Source organism: Psittacula echo (genome assembly GCF_963264785.1).
Source record: "Psittacula echo genome assembly, chromosome: 12".
In the NCBI taxonomy this organism is placed as follows: domain Eukaryota; kingdom Metazoa; phylum Chordata; class Aves; order Psittaciformes; family Psittacidae; genus Psittacula; species Psittacula echo.
The window spans coordinates 12,871,037-12,880,645 of record NC_137747.1 but is presented as its reverse complement, the minus strand read 5'-3'; positions in this window follow the sequence as shown (position 1 = coordinate 12,880,645).

Genomic DNA, 9,609 nt, shown 5'->3' with positions numbered 1-9,609 from the left:
GGTATATGTGCTACACTTGTAGAAAACAACAGCTGAGCAACACTGCCAGAGGGCTGCTTCAGCTGGTTTATTGTAATAACGCTCTGGTCCCTCATGTCCAAATGCCCACACTAAGGAGAAGTCAAAGCTGAATTGATAGTGGAAGCAACAGGTTTAGGATAGAGCTGAGAGCCTCAGCTGTTATGTTTTTTGTCATAGCAATGGTGTCTGTTGTGCACTGTTCTAACAAATGTATTTTAAAGCACTGGTATTCTAGCAGTTCTGTGTGAGCATCTCAAGTGCAGTGAAGTGTCTTAATGGAAGTGTTCAGGTGTAGCTGGGAGAGGAAAAGAAATCCTGTAAGCACCGTTAATGCTTTTAAGGTTACTGCTGTAGCAGCTCAGAAGCTGTAAGTGAGGGAGGACCAACTGGCAGCCCAGCTGTGCCTGGGCTGTGCTTTCCTTCCTGCTCAGTTAGGCAACTGCTTTAACTAAAGGCAGAACCTGTTCTGCACAGCAAGGGGCTGATGCAGTGATGAGTGTGTGTTGTGATTCCCCTTTCCTTTTAGCTAGGCAGCTGGAGCAACCTTATTCTTTACAGCCTGTTTGTTCTGGATTATTTTAATAAATGATGGGGTGGTTTCTTAATCCTACAATTTATTAGTGTGTGTGGGGACCTTTCTGCTTTGAGTATCACTGAATCCCTTGATGCATTGAATTATATCAGTGAATAGCTAAAATACCTGGAGTAAAATGAAATGGCTTCAAGCTGCCAGAGGGAGACTGAGATGAGCTCTTAGGCAGAAGCTCTTCCCTGTGAGGGTGCTGAGGCGCTGGCACAGGGTGCCCAGAGAAGCTGTGGCTGCCCCATCCCTGGCAGTGTTCAAGGCCAGGTTGGACACAGGGGCTTGGAGCAAGCTGCTCCAGTGGAAGGGGTCCCTGCCTGTGGCAGGGGTTGGAACTGGATGAGCTTTAAGGTCCCTTCCAGCACAAACCAGGCTGGGATTCTGGGATTTCACTCACACCAATGATCTGCTTTTGTACCTCTGGGACAGGACGAACATGTAAGAGCACTTGCAAAAGCTGGGCAGAGCATGTTTGAGGTGGCTTTGCTTTCAGTGCTGTGGTTGTGAACCTCAGCAGACATGCTCCATAGGGCTGCAGAGCACTTGTGTTATAGAATCATAGAATCATAGAATAGTTAGGGTTGGAAAGGACCTTAAGATCATCTAGTTCCAACCCCCCTGCCATGGGCAGGGACACCCCACACTAAACCATGTCACCCAAGGCCTCATCCAACCTGGCCTTGAACACTGCCAAGGATGGAGCACTCACAACCTCCCTGGGCAACCCATTCCAGTGCCTCACCACCCTTTCTTCCTTATATCCAATCTAAACTTCCCCTGTTTAAGTTTGAACCCGTTATCCCTTGTCCTGTCACTACAGTCCCTGATGAAGAGTCCATCCCCAGCATCCTTGTAGGCCCCCTTCAGAGGTCTCCTATGAGTAGACCATAGAGTAGACCCCTATGAGGTCTCCACGCAGCCTTCTCTTCTCCAGGCTGAACAGCCCCAACTTTCTCAGCCTGTCCTCATACAGGAGGTGCTCCAGTCCCCTGTGTTGCACAGCAGGCGGGGGCTCTTCCCTCCCAGGAGCAATGGAAATCCATTGCTCTGCCCAGTACTGCTCTCTGTGAAATCCATCTTCTGTGCTACTGGGTCTTTACCTTTCCAGATGTCTAAATGGATTTTCCATGTGCTTGCTCTCCTGCTCTTTCTGGGACTGTTTTAACATAGAGACATTTAACAGCAAGAACCTTCAGTGTAGTGTTAAATAGGCAGGAAATAAGCGGGACGCCATTAACTGCAAGTGGATTTGCTCATTAGTTAATGCATGGTGGTAATGGGCTCTTGGTATGTGCTTCCTGGGGCTTCCCTGATGAGTGTGAAGAGGTCAATGGAGTGTTCGGCCTGGCACACAGATCCTGGGGCAGCAGGAGCCGAGCATTGGGAACCATCTCAGGTTGTGGTGTGTGTTCTCCAGACACAGTCACCGGAGCCTTCGCTAGCAGAGCTGTGTCCGGGGAAGATCCAACTGTGCACGGCCACTGATGAGATCAGAGGGGCCTTCAGTGCCAGCCACAGCAACAGAAAAGGGGCTTATGGCTCCAGGGAGGGTCTGGGAGCTGGTTCCTGCAGTTGTGGAGAGCCCAGCTCTGCCCATGCTCAGCACATGGCTGTGGTTCACTGCCATAGCGTGGGCAAAGCTGAGCCCACTGGGTGGCCGTGGGGTGGCAGTTGGTAAGTGTGGTGCTCTGGGGTTTGGGGGGCATGGAGAACCTGTGTCCTTGGCTCAGGAAGGGGAATGTGGATGTGGTGGGAGGCAGGAGGCAGGGGCTGAGGTGCTGCCTCAGGAGCTGTGTTTGTCGGTGCTGTGATGGGAGGGAGAAGGAATGCTTCCCCAGCTGTTCAGGACCTGCTGCACCCTGCACTTGTGCAGGCCTTGGCATTTCATTTAGGAGTGAGAGCCCCTTGCTGTCACTGGGTGGCATAGATCAGCTGCCACGTTTAGCCTGGGGACATCCTTTTCCCTGCCTGAAATGCTGCCACCCCACCTCTGACACACTTGCCCTTCCCATGGCATCCATGGAGCTGGATCCCACCCTGGTACCTACTCCTGATCGGGGAAGCTGACCTTGCTTCGCTGCCAGATAAACCCAGCTTTGATGCAGCACATGGCAGTCCCTGGCTCTGTCTTCACCCCCGTGTCTGATGCAAGTTATTGTCTGCTTGCTTCTGCTCCTGATTTTCCCAACCCTAAACTGAGCCTCAGGCTCTAGGCTTTCCTGTGGGATGGATGAGTGCCACGAGGCTGGACCTTGGGGGCACCGTGGTGGGTGCTGTGGGACGTGTGAGGCTAGAGCTGGAGCTGGGAGCCCCTGCCCCACTTGCTCTGAGGGGAGGTTGAGGCTGTGACCATGTTTTGGCACTGGAGGACTGCCCTCTGGTCAGCATGGCCTTGGGGGTCACAGCCTGGGCTGAGCCTCTTGTGCTTCTCCTTCCTTCCTCCTCTTCCCTACCATGGACCTGCCCTGCCTGCATCCTCTGTTAAAGCCACCATGGAAACCCATCAGATGCTCCTTGGTGCCGCAGCTCCTCCATCCCCAGCACAACCCCTGTGTCACCTCCTGGGGCCCCTTGGCCACCTCCAGCACCCTGCACATCGCTGGTGAGTGACATCAGGGCATCAAGAAGTGGGTGAGGCTGGGGAGCCCCTTGGCTGCACTGGGGTCACAGTGGTGCCTGTCCATGGTTCCCCTGGGACGTTGGTGCCTGGGAAGCACCGTGGGCTCCTCTGCGGGTACCCCCAGCCCGCTGCGTTACTGTGGCAACGTGCCTTCATGCCTGGAGATGCCATCACCAGTTTGGAACGCTCCCTGATCCCTCTGCAGACATGAATTTCAATCTCAAGCCTTTCATTAAAGCCACTCAGCTTGTTGGAGGCTTTGAATGCAGTGTGTTTATGGAATCAGCCCGCTGCAAGAATGAGTTTCTTCTTGCTCAAGTGCTGTAATACCTCTAATCGATACAATGAGTTAAAGCCTTCTGTTCCAGCTCTGTTGAGAGGATCTGCAGTTGGGCAATTGTATGCTGTGCTCCACGCTCCCGTTCTCCCGACTCTTATTTTTAGCATTATTTTGGATTCTTAGGACAAGATTGCACCCTGCTCCTCTGGAAAGCTCTTCCCCTCAGAATCCTGCTCACGTACGGCTTGTGCTCAGCCTTGTGGCAAATAAAAGAGCTCTCTTGCCTTAATTTCCAAATATCAAGGTCCATTAAATCAAAGTGATGCTTCCCAGATCTTGTGGCTCTCAGCAGCCCTGCTCCATCCTGCTCTCCCCTGCCTGGCTCCAGGCGTTTCGGCTCAGCTGGGCAGGATTTTGAGGCCACATTTTAGGGTGTTATCAGAGGTTCCCCCTTGTCTTGCCTGCGCTATGGGAACACGGTGACATCCTCCTGCATGTCATCCCGGAGCATCCCCTGCTGGCTGCCCCATGGGTATGAAGGGAGGGATGGTTGGCTGGATCCAGCTGGGGCTGGGACCAGTGTGTGCTCCCCTTCTGCTCTTGGGTTTCTCCTCTCTGCCCCTTGCTTGTTGCTTGGCTCTTCACCTGCACTGATGCTCCTGTTCTCATTACCTGCTGTGCTAACAGGGAGGTTCCCATCTTCTTCCATGACCAGCTCCATGCATGCGATGTGAGGAGGTGTTGCAGAAAGACCTGGAGGGTGGTCAGCAGGAGGAGGGACGCAACACACAGGGGCTTGGATGGATCCTCCCTGTCCATGGTGAGTTGTCCACTATCAGCTGCCTTCACAGCTCCTATCCCTGCCCAGCAGCAGCCGGTGCCAGGGACTCACCTATGGGACCAGGGAGAAGGTTGTGCTGGGGCTTGGTGGGACTGAGGCCTTCTGGGGTCCTGGGTAAGCAGCACGATGTCTTTGAGGATCCCAATTGTCCCAGCATCAGTGAGCTTCAGACTGGGCTCTCCAGCACAGCGACACATCCAAAAAGCTTGTCCCGCTGCCCTGGCTCGTCCCATCCTCTGCCGTGCTCGCACACACGTGTGCACCCGTGTTGTTCCCCGCTGCACGGGCACGGCCTAGAGCAGGATGGGACCGGCTCTCTCCATCCCTGCAATATCCAGCTTGAACACACGGAGGCAAAGCTGCATTTCCGAACGGACACCGCGATGCTCAGCGCGGCGGCTGCGGGCAGCGCTGTGGGAGCGCAGCGGCTCCTGCCCATCCTCCCTGGAGCTTCCCTTGGGATTCAGGGGAGGCGCCGACCCCAGCTGATGGAGCTGCAGGGCACAGGGCGCTGCCCGCGGGCTCCATCCCCTGTGACGGGCTGTGATGTGCGCATGAAGCTGCTTGCACTGCGCCGTGGTGCTCGGCCAGCACCCACCCTGCCCTGTGCCGGTGATGCTGAGGGCACCCAGCCACGGGCACCCCGGGCTCAACAGCAGCAGAGGCCATGGGCCAGGCTGAGGGGCTGTAAAGCGTCTCCCAATGAGGTTTGCAACCCTAAACCAGTTTCTGTGTCTCTCCTGAGGTGTGTTGAACTTCTCTAAGTTAGAGACCAGCGCTTTAATGCAGGGACAGGGGCACTGGCTGCCAAGTGTTCATGGAAACCAGTTTCCCCCACTTTAATTCCCTGCTCCCTGTTTCCTTCAGGATAAAGGGTGAAGCTGTGTCTGGGAGGCTTTGCCAGCAGAGGGCAATGCCTCGATGGGTTCCACCTCTGTGCAGGTCCAGGTTCAACAGCGCTGGTCCAGCCTGGGAGGAGAAGGAGGCGATGCTGGAACCACAGGTTAAAGCCATTCTCCTCGTCCTGTCCCTACAGGCCCTTGTCCAAAGCCTCTCTCCAGGTTTCCTGGAGCCCCTTTGGGCAGTGGATCCTGCATCCTTAAGCACAGCAGTAACATGCTGCGTGTCCATCAGCAGTCACTTCCAAACTGCCTAGGCCCTGGCAGCATTTCCCTCAGCAAGCAGGAGTGAGCAGGAGGCACCTTCCTGCAGGAGCATCCAGGTTGTGGCTTTTCAGCCTCTGCATTAACAGCATGGGCTGGGACCAAGTGCTGAAGCTCTGCCATGGGACACGTTCCCAGCAGGAAACACCAGCACGTGTCCTGCAGACCAAGGAGGTGCTGGTGAGAGGATGGGTGGTGAGGGAAGGGGGGGTAGAACCATCTGTGCTGCTCTGTGATTAACGCTGGGGCTGAGATGATAATGAAATGTGACTCTGGCATTGCTGCATGGCCAGTTATCTACGGAAGTGTTTTGGGTGAGTGGCAGCATGGTGTATGAATGTGGTGGGTCCGAGGGTAATGATGGGCTCATCGCCACGGGGCTGAAGCCGCCAGGTCCCCAGGGCCACCACATCAGTGGGGGCTTTTGGGGAAGCTCCACATCCCACAGTGACAGGAGGCAGGGCTGGCTCCGGGGGTTGGCAGCAGCTCTCCTTTACCCCACATGTCCATGATATGTGTGGGGCTGGGGGAAGCAGGACCCATGGGTGCCCCCGTGGGGCATCTCAGCCTCTGGTGAAGGTGCAAGGGGGGTCTAAGAGTGCCCTGGGGCTCCCTCAGGCAGGGAGGGGACAGCAGCGTGGCTGCTGCTCTGCTGGGCTCTGGTGAATGACCCAGCTTTGAGCATCTCCTGATGAGCTCCCACTGAGATTTCACAGCTCCAGTGGTATCAGTGGGAGCTCCAGAGACTCAGCCCTTTGGAAAGCAGAACCTGTGACCATGTTCAGTGTTGTCCCTGGGTGCTGTGGCCAGGGCGCTCATTTGGGTGGCTCCAGTGGCCTCACAGCCATCTGTGCTTGGGGAGCGCTGCTCAGGGATGCTCTGCCCATAGCAGGTTAGACCTAGAGAGAAAAGCCAGCCCAGGGCAGCAGCCTTGTGGGGCAGAAGAACAGCACTGGACACTGAGGGGTTGTGCAATGGGGCTTTCACAGCCCTCCATCACCTTGAGATGAGGCAGCTTTTGCTTCATCCTCAGGGAGCCACGAAGCAGCTGTGCCAGGAGATGCCAACATCAGTGTTGGGTGCTGGCATCATAGGGGACAGCATCAGCCAGGCCCAGTCCCACCGTGTGAGCCTGAGAGCAGCATGTGTGGGGAATGTCCTTCCCCAGGAAGGACCTGAACTGGTTCAGCCCCATCCTGCAGTGGAGGGAAGCACTGAGGGGCTGCCCATGGAAGCACGTGCACCTCTTACTTTGTCTTTACAGGCACCTGCATTGAAATGTGTCAGATGCCTCAGCAGGGAGCAGCTCAGTGTTGCACATGAGGCTGGGGTGGGCACCATGGTCTCTTGGCCCTGTTGAAGTGCCAGTGCCCTCCCATCACTTCCCACCCTCATGCATTTCGCCAGCCCCATCCCTGGCAGTGTTGAAGGCCAGGTTGGACACAGGGGCTTGGAGCAAGCTGCTCCAGTGGAAGGGGTCCCTGCCTGTGGCAGGGGTTGGAGCTGGATGAGCTTTAAGGTCGGTGCTGGGGCAGGCAGGGGGTAACAGGGTCCCGTGCCCTGGTGTCGGGGTGCGGGAGCTGGGGTACCCTCAGTTCTGGCTGTGGCTTTCCCTTTGTTAACACTCATGCAGATGGGCTCACTCTGCAGAGCAAGTCACAGGTTGCTGGGTTTCTGCTCCGGTCTTTGTGGCTGCACAATGTGAAATTCACAACCGATTTACCTGAGGTGAAAACACAAGAGGAGGAGGAGGAGGAGAAGCAAAAGGATGTTTTTCAGTGTAGCAGCTGGTGATGCCTCGATCCCCGCCACCAGCAGTGCTCCACAACCCAGTACCAGACATCATTTCCCAGCCTCACTCAGTTCGGTTTCGCCTCAAACCTGAGCAAATATTGCCAAATCTCACATAACCCTGCACTGGAGAACTTGGGTTTGTTTGCAGCAGGCTTGGTACCATCTCCTACCCCCTGCGCAGGAGCCGAGGGACACAAGCACGCAGTTAAACAAGGAGAGCAAAGGGATTGGAGAGCAGAGGGCGAATGGTGTGTGGGGAAACACAACAGCAGGAAACATTGCTCGGGGGGAGAGTTTGCTTTGCTATCACTGCTGGGACAGTTTCAGGTTTCGCTACCAGTGCATGTGGCAAATGTTTCTGCACCCACCACCTCCATCACCCGCCTGCGGTTTATCCTCCGCTCCCAAACCATCCCTCAGCCAGGCCGCAGGGGCTAAATCAGCTCCTCAGCACCACAGCTCCTGTTATGGATTGCAAGGTTTGGGGCTGCTTTTGTTTTACCAATCCATCAAACACCAGTTCCAGGTGAGGAGGGTGGTGGTGCATTGGGATAAAGACCCAGCTACAGTTCCCCCTGGACACGTGCTGTCAGGGTCCCCATCGCTCCTGTGGTGGCTGGTGAGGACCTGGGGATGGTCCTTGCCTCAGCGCTGGGGCTTGGTGAGCAGAGCAGCATCGTGGGCATCAACTGGCTCAGGTCTGTGGCCTTGCACTTGAGCCAAAGGATTTGACTGTGTGAGGGGGAAGATCTTTCTTCTTCATTCCCCCATGGAGGTGGCAATGGGTGCTCGGTGTTGGTGCTGGTGCTGAGCTGGTGGCTGCTTCAGCAAAGCTCATAGCACAGCAGTGTTCAGACCGTGCTCCTTGTCCCTGGGGCACAGGAATGGCTGAGTCCTGTTTGGGGATCACTCTGCACCCCAACAGTCTGCATGCAACGGACAGAGCTCGGCCAAGCCTTGGATCTTGAAGGTGAAATCCCAGTATTTGAATGGGAAAGAGCTGCCCCAGCTCCACTTTTAGGAAACCAGGATTGCGCTGGGTGCTGTGGTGCAGCTGGGATCCTGGGGGGCTTCAGCAAAGCTGGGGTCCCATGGGTGCCATGGCAAAGCAAGGGGTCCCATGCAAGAGAAGGGATCTGCTTTCCCAGGGTGGCTGCTGTAGCATCAACCACAGCCTCGCTGCCCCATGCAGGGGTGATTCCCCATCCCATGCTCTGGGATGTCCCAACACAGCCTAAGGTGACTGTGCCATGGGTACAGCTGCCTTTGCAGCCATATGCAGGCTGAGCCATTGGGGAGCAGCGAGGTTTGGGGGACTGCAGTGCCCTGGCCTGCACCCCACGGAGCCCAACCAGTGCTTGTCATTTGTCAGCATCACAAGTGCTAAAATGGGGCATCTCCACCAAAAATGTGCTGATTGTGCAGCCAGGCAGCTGACCATCTCACTACAGCATCTGCAGCATCTTCAGCCTGCCCAAATCCTGCTGCAGCATGGACCCAAGGAGCTGGGGCTAGGGCACTGAGATGGATGTGCAGAGCTGGGATGGATGGATGGATGGGTGGATGGATGATGGATAGGTGGATGGATGGATGGATGGATGGATGGATGGATGATGGATGGGTGGATGGATGGATGGATGTGGGTGGATGGATGATGGAGGGATGGATGGATGGACGGATGATGGATGGATGGATGATGGATGGGTGGATGGATTATGGAGGGATGGATGGATGGATGGATGGATGATGGATGGATGGATGGATGGATGAATGGATGGATTATGGAGGGATGAATGAATGGATGGATGGATGGGAGCCCAGCAGGAGGGTGGCAGTGCTGAAAGCTGATTTCAGTTGACTGGTTAATGATTTCGTAAAATCAGTGACTCGTGGGCAGTGCCTGGCAGTTCATTTTTAACAGCAGAACTCCAGTGCTCAGCCCCACACCCAGCTGCCTTGGGAATTCAGAACTCAATGAGCAGCTCCGGGGCTGGATATCAGCTCGATTTGAATCACACTGTGTTCTTCCCTGCACCACATCCACGCTCTGTGTGCTGCATCCCTGCCATGCCCTGTCCTGATGGAGGAATCATGCTCTTCCACATGGTATTAATCATAACCGGGGATCTAGATTAAGCTGTTTGACATCCAGAGTAGCTGGGGACAGATGGCAGCTGTGGTTTGCCCTGGACAGAGCAGGCTCTGTCTCACCCTCGGCTATTCCCTTCCCAGCCTTGTGTCCTGCCTCCCTGATGAAGATGGATCATTTCTCTCCTTGCTTATCTGCAGCACATCTTGAAACACTTG